General features: G+C 46.0%; 1 protein-coding gene across 3 annotated transcripts in view; it reads right to left on the reverse strand.

Annotated features, from left to right (window-relative positions):
* The window catches only part of LINS1 (lines homolog 1), a 26,227-nt gene extending 13,354 nt beyond the window's left edge, over positions 1–12,873 (reverse strand). For 2 of the 3 annotated variants that reach the window (XM_019637887.1, XM_019637886.1), the window contains exons 1-2: positions 12,748–12,873; positions 5,815–6,018 (exon numbers count right to left, since the gene is read on the reverse strand). The gene's annotated coding sequence lies outside the window, so the exon portion shown is untranslated. The remainder of the gene's footprint in view (positions 1–5,814; positions 6,019–12,747) is intronic. The other variant, XM_019637888.1, reaches the window with a different exon arrangement.
* Between the last annotated feature and the right edge of the window lie 275 nt (positions 12,874–13,148).

Here is a 13,148-nt window from a genome sequence, read left to right on the forward strand (position 1 = left end):
CAGCTCAACCTGGAGCTGGGCTCCTGTGAGTCGCCGGCGACGGCGTAGGCTGCAGCCCCTGTGGCAGTGGGTTGCCATGGGCTACCGTATATAGCCAGCAGCCAGTGTGAGCGGCCAGCAGCCTCCGTGAGCGGCCGTCCAGAAGCCGGAGACTGATGTGCCTCGCCCAGGAAGCGCGCAATGATGATGCCAACTTGGGCCAGTGAAGCAATGTCCTCCACAACTAGACTGAAGAACAAAACAACAGCAACTTGTCTGTTCCCCACCCCCCAATTCCACAGCACTGTTCCCATCCCAATTCCCCAATAAAAAAAATCTTTAAAAACAAAACAAAACAAAAAAACCCCAATACATTTCTCAACCATCTTCACTTAAAATTAACCCTTTAGGAGTAATCGCTAAATTTTATTGAGTGCTTATTATGTTCCGGACACTATGCTAAGTAATACCTTCACAGCACCTGTGGGTGGTGGTTACTTATCACACCCATTTTACAGATAAGGAAACTAAGGCACAAAAAGATTAGGCTACAGAGCTAGTTAAGTGGCAGAGTCAGGATTTGAAGCCAGGAAGTCTAATCTCAGTGCTTGTGACTACTTAGTCTTTGTTGCTGTTCACTTAGGTTGTTTATGTATCTTGGCTCCTGTAAATAATGCTGCAATGCCAGACTCTTGGTCAAAAATGTAGTAAGCACCTGTTTACTGAAAGGGGGTCAGGGCGCAGTGTCAAAGATGGGAAAATGCACAAGGTCACATTCATCTCAACAAACTGACTAGGGCATCCTAGTTGGCCTTTCATTGGCCCGGATGCAGGAATCAATGCCGGGCTGGGCGATACATTCACAAGTAGCCTGGGCTGGTTTAGACAAGTGATGACATAATTTTGTTCTCAGAAGCCTGGCATAACAGAAGGATGGCAGCATTTCACAACCTGATCAACAGAACACCCTCACGTGAATCTTGCCCAGACAAACTTGTTTCCACAGTGACGAGACCCACTTGTCAACCGGGGGAATGGGGGTTGCCTGACTCGTAAGCTAGGTGCCAATCCTGACCCATTGGTGAGGGGTCTATCCTGAGAGGACTGTGGTGAGGGCTACGAAAAGAAAGACACACACAGACAAAAGCTGGGGTCGGGAGGTCCACGTGCCCGCTGGCTGCTGAGCAAGTGACCCCATTTATTGATTGCAACAAGCTTATATTGAGGAAGCAATTTCCTCTTTGTAGGGATCAATTCCCTATTAGGCAAAGTATAGTGAGAAAGCAATTTCCTCTTTGTAGGGATCAATTCTCTATTAGGAAAATTATTTTGGGGACCAAAATTCCCCAAGCATGGTTACATATGTAAAGAGAAACTTTTAACAATCTGCAAATAGAAACTGTAAACAAGGTTGCGGTGAGTTATGCTGTCATCAGAAGCATCAGGTGTTTTCTGGCATAGTCATTAGGAACACTGGGTGGTCTTTAGCTGTTCCTCTTTCTTTGCACGGCACAGGAATCAGGGGTTTTGTCAGTTGTTGTCAGGTAGAACTATTTCTCCAACTGCTCTCCCAGACATGAAGGCCTGCAGCTTTCCCAGCTTGCGGCCCACCTGCTCACAATTTGCTCCCCACATCTCCCCCTTATTTATTAGAAGGGCTGAGTGTGTTTAGGCCAAGGCTGGCCCCACGGCGACTGTGCCTGTCTTAGGTTGTCCCTCTTCGAGAGATCTTACCCGTCATTGACTAACCAGCCATCTTACGGGGCCAAGCCTGAGGCGTGTATGGAGCATGAGCAGAAATTGAAGATGGCATGTCAATTATGGGATAAGCATCGTGGAGACGGTCAGCAATCCTAACGCTGATGTCTGATGTTTCTTCGGGACAGCAGTGGTCCCATCCCTTCCCTGGCCAGTAGCTGTAGGCAATGAGCTTTTGTGTTGGTGGCCCGAAGACGGGCTTTAACGATTTTGGTGCGGACTGAAAGTAAGCATAAGATTAGTAGCAAGAGAATTACAGTTCCAATAGGATCCAAGACATGAGTTGAGGGATGGAAATTGGTTTGAAACCCTGGAAAACTGTTATTAAATCATTAGCCAAATCCTCTGAATTAGTAATTTCTAGCTTGCTATCCTGTATATTGACAATTTGTAGGTGAAGTTGTTGAAGGTCGATGCTGAGATCTGAATTATGCCAAATGCCCTGAAGGTGATTGCGGATGTTATCCCAATCTCACTGTATGTTATTGAACCGATGTCTGGTTATGCACACCTTCCAATACTTAGCATGACATCGAAGGGCAAGTTGTTGGCATATGGCTTCAACCTCATTTCCTATCTTTACAATAGCATCTCTAAAGCATTAAGTCTTAATTCCATTTTTGTATCTATATTTTCCTGGGTGTGAAAAGTTGAAGTGGTATTTAGCAAGTTGCTCAACATAATCTGCTGTTTTGATAGAATTGGTTAAGGATACAGCGGCTGTGATTGCAGTAGCTACGAGCGAAATAATTGCTGCTAAGCCAGCTATGATGAGTCTGACTACCCGTTGTTCTCGACTTAGACCATTTTTTATTTCTTCGAAGGCTTGTGTCCCTGGATCATCATACCAGGGTCCCTCGATAGTGGTTGGAATTACAATATATGGAGGTTGACGAAGGACTAGGATACTGCGTCCTCTGTCTTTCGGATCTATACAATTTGTAAGATGACAATTTTGACAAGAAATGTTATATATGGACTGAACTTTGTTAATTTGTAAATCCCCAACCAGTATGACTTCAGGGGCCTGTATAGGCGGTGACTGAATATAGAGCTCCCCCTGAGTCATATCCAGCAGCTGTACTATTTATGTTAAGTCATGGCATTTGAAGCTGCCCATAGTCTCCAAATCTCTGTTTGTACTGTGTAATTTTTTAGTAGGCCTGAGGTTGGGGCCATATAGCCTAATTTTGAAGAATCACTGGATTGGATGTAGAATATACTTAAAACAAGGCATCCTGTTATATTTTCCTCCGAGGCACAAATTGGAGTGGTATGGGTTAAGCCCACATAATTGAAATTTGTCCTCTGAGGTTTTATATTTTTAATCGTTCCTCCAATTGGAACGGAACTATTAACCCAGACCATGATTGGCCGGTCTTCCCAAGTTATGGGAACAAGCGTTGGAGGATTGGGATAATAGGTCCAATAAGTTTCCCCTTGAACCATACTTACCTGGCAAACCAGGATTGCAAGCATGGCTATAAAGAGCTTGTCTGTTTTGAGTTGGCCTGATGGAGAAGTTTTACTCTCCCTCGTCCTTTTGGACCACCGGCTGCATGATGTCCCTTAAATTAGGAGCGTACCTAGGGAAAACATATTCTTGTCCTCCCCCCAAGCACCCAAGGAACAAAGCTAGTCCTTGTTAAATAAACACTGTCCTTTGGAAAAGACTGTTGAAAAGAAATTGTAAATTTGAAATTTTAAAAATTAAGGATTAAAGGTTTTTGTTATAGTCTTAGTAACCAAGAATACCTATAGTCTCCCCCTTTTTGTTTTATTAATTGAATTTTTGGAAGATTGGTGGATAAGGAGGATTTAAGATTGATAGAGAATAGAGAATTTTAGGCTATTTTTTACTGTGGTGATAGACAATGTCCTAATTATGGAGAGCATTTAAATTTTTATTGAGAAATGAGTTTTTAATGTATATTTTCCCTCAATTCCTGGTGTATTAATATTATGCTGTGAGTGAGGTGACAAAAATTGCTGAGATTTAACAATCTTGTGACTGACCCCTAAATTGGGTGCCCCCAAGATGAGGTCGTCGGGGTCTGGACTTAAAGCTATCCCCCTCATGGTCAGGCTGGCCGTGAGCATCCGTTAGTGAAATGTTGAAATTAAATTTGAAATGCTGAAATTTTGGGAAGTGATGATAGTATCTATATCTTTCTCCCCTACAGTTTTCCTAATTGATTTCTGAGAGATCAGTGGGTATGTGTAATTTGCTTTAAACCACAACTGGCCCCTTTTTTAATAGATCAGTCATAATTTAACAACTCCAAGGAAAAACTGAAGTCCTTGTATGGTCCATTGATGTTAAATGGACTGTTTACAGTTAAAGGAGGTGTTGGTGATGGAACCCCCATTCTTTCGTTGGGCAGAGGCTGACCCTGCTTGGGGCCTTCTGCAATGTACTGTCCATCGATGGTAAATTTTGATCTACATAAATTCGCCCAATGTCTTCCACGCCGGCACCTGGGGCAGATCCCAGGAACGCGAACCTGTGGACGGACAGGTCCGCCTGCCGTAGACGCCTTTTGGGGGGCTCTAGAGGTGCACTCCCTAGCGAGGCCTGGCTGACTGTAAGAGTAATGAAGGTGTTTGGATTGGTTTCTGTTTCCCTTTTCGGCACAGAGGCGAATAAAATCTGTTATACTTCCTGTCCTTTTAGATCGTCGAAGTAAAGATTTGCAGATGGGGTTGGCATTTTCAAATGCTAGGTGTTTGGTGAGAATCTGTCCTGCCCTTGTATTACCGACGAGCTGATGTATGGCCTGCAAGAGTCTGCAGATGAACTCCTGATATGGCTCGTCGGAACCCTGTTTAACATCGGATAGATCCTCTGTTTTCGCTGCCGCAGTGGGAAGAGCTCTCCAGGCATTAATACCACAGATGTTAATTTGCTGGTAAGCCTGTAGATTATATCCTAGCTGGTTGTGCAAATCTGAAAATCTCCCTTCACCCATAAGCATTTCAGCCGTAATGGCGACCTGGTGGATGGCATTTTGCTCTGCTTGCTGATGGCATCGGTCCGCAAACTCGGACTCCCAGAGTAAATAATGCTCCTCACTTAGTGACATTTTTGTTAACATTTGCCAATCGTAAGGTGTAAGTGGCGCATTGGAGATGGTCTCAAGCAACGCCAAAGTGAAAGGTGAGGTTGGCCCATATTGAGAGACCGCTGTTTTTAACTCCTCACACATCTCAAAAGGAATAGGTTTGTGTTCCCTAAATATTTGTCCCGGGTTGTTGTTGGGACCTGGAAACTCGACTATGGGGAAGCAGAATTGTTGGAAACCTTCGCTATCTTTCTCTACCTTTATGTCCTGCCAAGGAAATGGCTGATGTGTCTTGAAAAGAGGCACCTCCTGCAGGGCAGAGGGTTCCTGCCTCACCCCGGCAGCAAGAACCGACGCCGCGTCTGTAGGAGAGCCTGACTCGTCCTCTTCCTCCTCACCACCGTCCTCATCGAGGGAATCCTCGAGGGACTCCTCCTTGTCCTCCTCGAGAGAATCCTTGGAGGACTCTTCTCGCTCAGGATCACTCTCTTGTTCCTCCCTTGCCAGCTCTTGAGAGTACTCAAGTGGCAGAGGCTTATCCTGAGGCCCTTTATAATCTCTTTCACTTTCTCTACTGTTCTGAGGCAGCGACTCCTGACACTGAGACTGTCTTTCAGGGAGGCATAAAGCCTCTAATTTGGCTTTAAGACTATCCCTGACTAGTCCCCAAAGGGCAATCATCTCTATGGGAACGTGCTCCGACCGTTCGCGTAGCTGTTTTCCAACCCTATTCCAAATGTCTAAATCTGTGGTGCCCTCCTCGGGGAACCAAGGACATGTGTCCTGAATACATCTACAAAATTGTTCTAACAGTTGCCTATCAAGCTGTTGCATATAAACATGTCTACTAGGAGCACGAAACATAGCTGTAAGCGTGTTTACAAATGGGTTAATATGCTGTGTATTAAAATGCCTACCTTAAGCTTCCGTACTAGTCAAAGCTATGTACAAAAAGCTGATGGTCCTTTGACCCTGAATGTCCCAAGTTTTACTCCCAATTCTTATTCCCCCTTACCTCCACAGTGTATCGGCGGCCACCTTGACACCAAGGGCGTCTCCTCACCCTAAGTCTGCCATGAATCCATGCTCAGGTCCCTGTTCGGGTGCCACGATGAGGTCCGCTCGCCAAACGAGAGAACAGGGGTTGCTTGACTCGTAAGCCAGGTGCCGATCCTGACGCATCGGCCAGGGGTCTATCCTGAGAGGATTGTGGTGAGGGCTAAGAAAAGAAAGACACAGACAGACAAAAGCTGGGGTCAGGAGGTCCACTTGCCCGCTGGCTGCTGAGCAAGTGACACAGCTGGCCGCTGAGCAAGTGACCCCATTTATTGATTGCAACAAGCTTATATTGAGGAAGCAATTTCCTCTCTGTAGGGATCAATTCCCTATTAGGCAAATTATTGGTAAGGGGATTTTGGGGACCCAAGCATGGTTACATATGTAAAGAGAAACTTAACAATATGCAAATAGAAACTGTAAACAAGGCTGTGGTGGGTTATGCTGTCACCAGAAGCATCAGGTGTTTTCTGGCATAGTCATTAGGAACACTGGGTGGTCTTTAGCCGTTCCTCTTTCTTTGCACGGCACAGGAATCAGGGGTTTTGTCAGTTGTTGTCAGGTAGAACTATTTCTCCAACTGCTCTCCCAGACATGAAGGCCTGCAGCTTTTCCAGCTTGCGGCCCACCTGCTCACAATTTGATCTCCACACCACAGTACAGAGACTGATGCTGGTCATTAGAATCAGAGCGTTTTAGTACCAGAGAAAAAATCTCGGAGATGATCTAGACCAGTGGTTCTCAAACTCTAGCTTCAGAATCCTTTGGGAGGCTTGTTAGAACACAATGCAGGGCTCAGCCCTTGAAATTGTGATTCAGTGAGTCTGGGGAGGGCCCAAGAATTGGACTGGGAATTACCCTTTGATAACCACTGACCCATCCACTCAATTTTACTGATAAGGAATCTGACTTCATTAGGTTTATCATGTTAATGCTAAGAATTTGTTTAAACAGAAAATCTCTAGCATATCAATATAAAATACAAAACTTTTCTACACTTAGTTAAGACATGGTTCTATATTTTAAGTGATGCTTCAGAATAACATGTTTCTTCACTCATTCCCCTCCACCAATCGATGTCCCTTCTGCTCTTCCTCCTGCTCCTCTCCACACGCCCACCCCCCCAAAAAAACAGCAACAAACCCACCACCAGTGCCAGGGTAGCGTTTAATTGTCTACAAATGTGACAATAGTACTACCTAGATTTTACTGAACTCTTTTTTTTTTTTTTAAAGATTTTTTTATTAGGGAATTGGAGGAAGGGGAACAGACAAGTTGCTGTCATCTTGTTCTTCAGTCTAGTTGTGGAGGATGTTGCTTCACTGGCCCAAGTTGGCACCATCGTTGCGCTCTTCCCGGGCGAGGCAGATCAGTCGCCGGCTTCTGGACGGCCGCTCACTGCGGCTGCTGGCCGCTCACGCTGGCTGCTGGCTACACACGGTAGCCCATGGCAACCCACTGCCGCAGGGGCTGCAGCCTACGCCGTCGCCGGCGACTCACGGCAGCCCAGCTCCAGGTTGAGCTGTTGTTCAGCATCTTAGCTGTAGAGGGCAGTGTCACTGGCCCTCATATGTGGGATCCGAACCGGGGCCCTCTGGCATCCCAAGCCAGCTCTTAACCATCGCGCCACTCGGCCGGCCCTGAACTCTTGAATTTTGAATACTGTACACACAAAAATGATTTGATTTTGTTGAAAAGTAAGGTTACCTACCCTACCTCAGCAAAGTAGCACACACTAAAAGATTTGAGCAAGTGCAGGGCTTTATGGTGAAAACATTTATACAACTTAAGTAAGAGGATGCCAGTACTCTTTGATTCACTCTGACAGGCTCCTGACTCTGGACCCTGATACAATGCTGTTCCCTCTGCCTAGAAAGCTCTTCCACCTACTTTTCCTTTTGTTTTAAGCTTAAATATGATTTTCTATGCTAACACACTGGACAACCTTGAAGAAATAAATTCCTAGGAACATTCCCAAGACTGAATCATGAAGAAACAGAAAATCTGAACAAATTACTACTAAGATTGATTGAATCAGTAATCAAAAACCTCCCAATACTCAAAAGTCCAGGACCAGATGGTTTCAGTGTGAATTCTACCAAAAAAAAATTTTTTTTTTTTTTTAGCTGAGCCATCCTGCTACCTGTTGGCAGCTCAGCGGCTGCTCAGCTCGGGCTGGACTCGAACCGCTGTTGCTCAGAGCTCAAACTCTTGAGCGAGCTCTTAACCAACTGAGCCACTCAGCCGGCCCTCTACCAAACATTTAAGAAAAAAAATTACACCAATCCTTCTTAAACTCTTCCAAAAAATCAAAAGAGGAAGGAATACTTCCAAACTCATTTTACAAGGTCAGCATTACCCAGATACCAAAAGCAGACCAAAACACCACAAGAAAAGAAAAGGTCAATATAGCTGATGAACATACACGAAAAAATTCTCAACAAAATATTAACAAACCTAATTCAGCAATGCATTAAAAGGATCACACACCATGATCAAGTGGAATATTCCAGGGATACTGTGAATGATTCAAAATCCCCAAATCTGTGCATGTGATACACCTCATTAACAAAAGAAGGATAAAAAATCATATGATCATCTCAACAGATACAGGAAAAAAAGCATTTCACAAAATTCAACACCTGTTTATCATAAAAACTCTTAACAAAGTGGGTAAGGAGGGAACATACCTGAACATAATAAAGGCCATATATGACAAGCCCGTTGCTAACATCACACTCAATGGTGAAAAACTGAAAAGCTTTTCCTCTAAGATAAGGAACAAGAAAAATGTGCCCACTCTCACCACTTCTACTCAATGTGGTATTGGAGGTCCTACCAGAGCAATTAAGCAAGAAAAAGCAATAAAAGGCATCCAAATTAAAAAGAAAGAAGTAAAACTGTTATTATATGCAGATGACATATTATATATATAGAAAACCCTAAAGACCACCCAAAAAATGTTAGAATTAACAAATTCAGTCAAGTTGGAGGATATAAAATCAATATATAAAAACCTGTTGCATTTCTATACACAAATAATGAATATCAGAAGGAGAAATTAAGAAAATCTTATTTACTTGTTTATAATTGCATCTAAAAGAAGAAAATACCTGTGAATAAGTATGGCGGGCCAGCCACCACAAGTCGATCAGTACCTGAAGGGGGGAGCGGGAATGAATAAAGAGACACTCACACAACTGCTGATGCGGCCGGTCTTCAGTGATGCTGAGGCCCCGAGTTTATTTCTCATCACCAATCTATGCAGTTTGAGTACGTGCAATACTGCAGGGACAACTACGCATTACCTCATTCAGAAGCAGATCATTAACTATCTACTGGAGACTTAAAGATCAGAGGGACCTTAGGGGGTCAGCTTCTCAGGACACTTTCTTCCATTAACCCAGATAGCCATCTATCTATAGTGTCTCCTAAGGAACTGGCCATCCTCACCACATACCTCAGCAACTTGTAAGCACCCTCCAGGTGCAGGCAGAGACAATGCCTTAGGAGCAGAAACAGGTTAAGCATTAACTGAGCCAGTCTGTAAGGCTCTGAATTACCTGTAACCATGGCTCCCCACAAATAAGTTTAACGAAGCAGGTGAAAGACCTGTATAGAACAAGATTTTAATGAAACAAATTGAAGAAGACACAAATAAATGGAAAGCTATTGCACGTTCATGGATCGGAGGAGTTAATATTGCTAAAATGTCCATATTACCCAAAGCAATCTACAGATTCAATGCAATCCCTATCAAAATTCCAATAACATTTTTCACAGAAATGGAGCGAACGATCCTAAAATTTCCATGGAACCAGAAAATACCATGAATAGCCAAAGCAACCTAGAGAAAGAATAAAGCTGGAGGCATGAGCTTCCAGATTCCACACTATATTACAATGCTACAGTAATCTCCATGCTAATGACTTCAGAATCCAGTTAGTGTCTAGCTGTGTTTGGGTTCTGTACTCAAGCACTAAATGTCACTGGAGAGCTCCACGTGGCGGTCCCACAGGCACCTTCAGCACAAACTCAACTCATTCTATGGCCTCTTACACTTGTTTCCTCCTACACTGTCCATATCTCAACGTATGGCATCTGTATCTCCTAGGCACCCAAGCTAGAAACTTAGCCATCTTCCTGGACCCTTCCTCACCACCTCTCTCCACCTTCTAGGCAATTACTGCAGTACACATCTATCCTGGACACTGCCGCAGATTCCTTGCTAAATGGTTAGTTCTTGGCCCACTCCACACCCACTTCCTTCTGAATAACCTCTCCACTTTCCTTAGGATAAAGTTCAAACCCCTGAACATGGCTTAGCAGGCCCTTCAAGATCTGACTCTTGGGTGTGAGAAACCTCAGTGACACAAAAAACTAAGCTCCAGGCTTTCTTGGAGTTCTTTCCCAAAGCTTTGCTTAGTCCATTCTTTCTGCTTAAATCATACTCAATTTTCTCCCTCCCACTCTCAGCCTTCAACTTGGAAATCTCCACTCTCCTTGAAGCCTTCCATATAGGTAAGCCAGGGTTGGGGGCCCTGCCAAATACTCTCAGCCTATATTACAGTAATTATCTCACGGCACTGTCCATAACTATTTTCTAGTTTGGTTCACACTAGACTATGAGCTTCCTTGGGCAGGACTAAGCCCAGTTTGCCTACGTAAGTGGATAGGTAGCTCATGCCGGAGGCACCAAAATGAGGATTCTTGAATAAATAACAGTGTAAAAAAAAATGTTGGGAGCCAATTGAGGACAGTAGGGGATACTGAGGCTGTGGCAAAGTGCTACATACCTCTATGCAGGACTCTATGCCTAAAGGAGTGGCTGGATAAGAGAGTCTGCTTAGTAACTGCACACACAAGGCTTAGACACTCCCAAAAGTATCCATTCCCACAGCAAGCCAACCGCAGAGCCCACTGCAAGGCTTATTTACAGTTTCACTATGGACCCACTGCTTAGGGGATTTCGGCCCTAGTTCCTGGTTTCTGTACGCCTACACCCAAAGCCCCCTGCTGAAACCCCCTGCTAAATTCCCCTACACAAAAAGGAACATACTGCCTATATAACCAGAGCCTTTCCAATAAACAAGGCCTCAGTTTGCCACCAGCAGGCTGAGGTCTTCCTGTCCCCAGCACTTTGTGTCTCTTCATTTCTCATCTCCCATCCAATCCTCTCAGGGACCATTTGGGGGGCTCTTGGCCTGATCAACCAGGGGTCCTCGGGTGGGTCGAGCGGGCCTCAACAAAAAAATATCAAGGGGAAAATTGAAAGTGTTTGTAGTGGCCCCACCTGCCACAAAACAATATAGTTTATTATACAAAGGCAGTTGATACACTGAAATTACTTCTTTTACATAATTAGCTAGGCCTTTCTTTGAGAACACTGGTGGTAGCCAAATGTCTGGTGTATTGGGTGACAGTCTTGCCTAGACAATAGCCTTCCATGTTTGCAGTAACCCGGCTCCCAGCCGGACTTCTCCTTTGAGCAGTCAGTGATCTTTTCAAAACCTAAATAAGATACGATAACTTCCCTACTGTGGCCTACAAGATCATAGCCTGTCCTACACCCCAAAAACATTACCAACCATCCCCCCCCTCCTGCCCCTTACTCCCTCTGCTTGACTACCCTGACCTTCTTGCTTGCAGGTCCCATAAACAGCAAAGGAGGTTTTGTACTTTTGATTCCCTCTGCCTGCAAACTTCCTCCCTGGTCCTGTAGGGAGCCATGCAGTAAGGGTTAAGCCTGAGAGCTGGAGGTTTGCAGTAAGGGTTAAGCCTGAGAGCCGGCAGGCTGACAGGCTCTCAGGCCCGGGTGAGCAGCGTGGGAAGGCTGGCCGCTGAGGAGAAAACAGCCAACAGCCTTGAAAGCTACAGAGTGGAATGTTATCCTGTTAACAGTTTCTGCTTGTTGTGTTTTGCTTTAACCCTGGGAAGACTGCTTCCCCACACTCTATGGAAAGCCCTGGGGGAGGTGTTCCCTGGGAGGAGGGGACTATTCCCTCAAGTTCCCAAAACCCCCCTACCTCAGGAAAGTTACTTTTGCTATAAAAGCTGTGTGTAAACAATAAACGGCGCCACTCTCTGCTATCAGCATTGGGTGGACCTCCTGTCCCCAGCTTTCGTCTCTAGTCTCCTTCTTTTCCAGTCTCCCACCCAATCCTCCCAGGTACCCTCTCGGTAGACTCCTGGCTGACGAGTCAGGAGCGCTCGTTTGGTGCGCGGGTCGCATCACGGTCCCATCCCCCCATATCAGCATGGCCGGCTCGCCGTCATTCAGATCGCTACTCAAATGTCCCTTCCCCATTGACCTTTGCTGACGACCTATCTAAAATAGCCATCACGTCGTAGTCAAACTCGATCCCACTATTCTGCTCGGTATTTTTTTATCTAGCCTACCTCTATCCGTTAATTCTGTGGTGTTCTGTCTCCCCTGTTAACGAGAAAGGGCCACATGGCCAAGTAACTGCCCTTATCGTGTTCATTGTTGTCTCCCTAACGGCTAGAACAGGGCCCGGCCAGGAAACACTTGCTAAAGGAATAAATGCACTTAGCAAACACGTCCATCTCGCGGGTTTTTCACTCTCTTCTTCACTCACAGGAATCCGTGAGGGTCGCTATCCATGTAGAAAAGCCCTTGAAACGTCACCGCCATCCCCCAAAACAGTCCTCTCTTCCACGTTAAGCCCAGCCTGGTGGTTAACGGGGCCTAAGGAATCCAAAGACAAGCCAAGGACCACGCGACTGAAAAGCGCCGAGGGGCGGCGGGACAAGGCGCCCCTCTCTTCGCTTCCTGAGGACTGCCGCCTCCTCAACCCTGAACCCCCGGGCCGTTCTCTCGGCCGCACACACGCCTCCCCCGCCGCCGAGCTCGGGAGCAGCTCCCAGTTACCTGCCAGGGTTCTCGTTCCAGCCACTCTGCCTTCACACCGCCATTCGAACGAACGCCGGCCCCTTCCGGCCACCGTAGTTCAAGGAAGGTACACGCTGGCCCCTCCTCCCGCATGCGTAGAGGCGCCATTCAGCGTGCAGTGTCTCTTAGCAACCGCTTTGAGTCCCTCCGCCTGGGGCGGAGCATCGGAAGACACAGGGGGGAAGCCAACGGGGAAGTGAGTGAGACCAATCGGAGATGAGTCCCAGCCTCCATCGGCACGCCTCCTGCAACTGTCGCGAATGCGCAGGAGGCTTTACGGCAGGCAAGGGGTGGGGGCTGCTAGGGGTAAGGAGGAGAGAAGGAAGCAACCAACCAACCAAGTCGCCCCACCCCCCACCTCCACCCACCCTGGACCTGGT

The sequence above is a fragment of the Hipposideros armiger genome, unplaced genomic scaffold (assembly GCF_001890085.2).
Source record: "Hipposideros armiger isolate ML-2016 unplaced genomic scaffold, ASM189008v1 scaffold_35, whole genome shotgun sequence".
NCBI classification, from domain to species: Eukaryota; Metazoa; Chordata; class Mammalia; order Chiroptera; family Hipposideridae; genus Hipposideros; species Hipposideros armiger.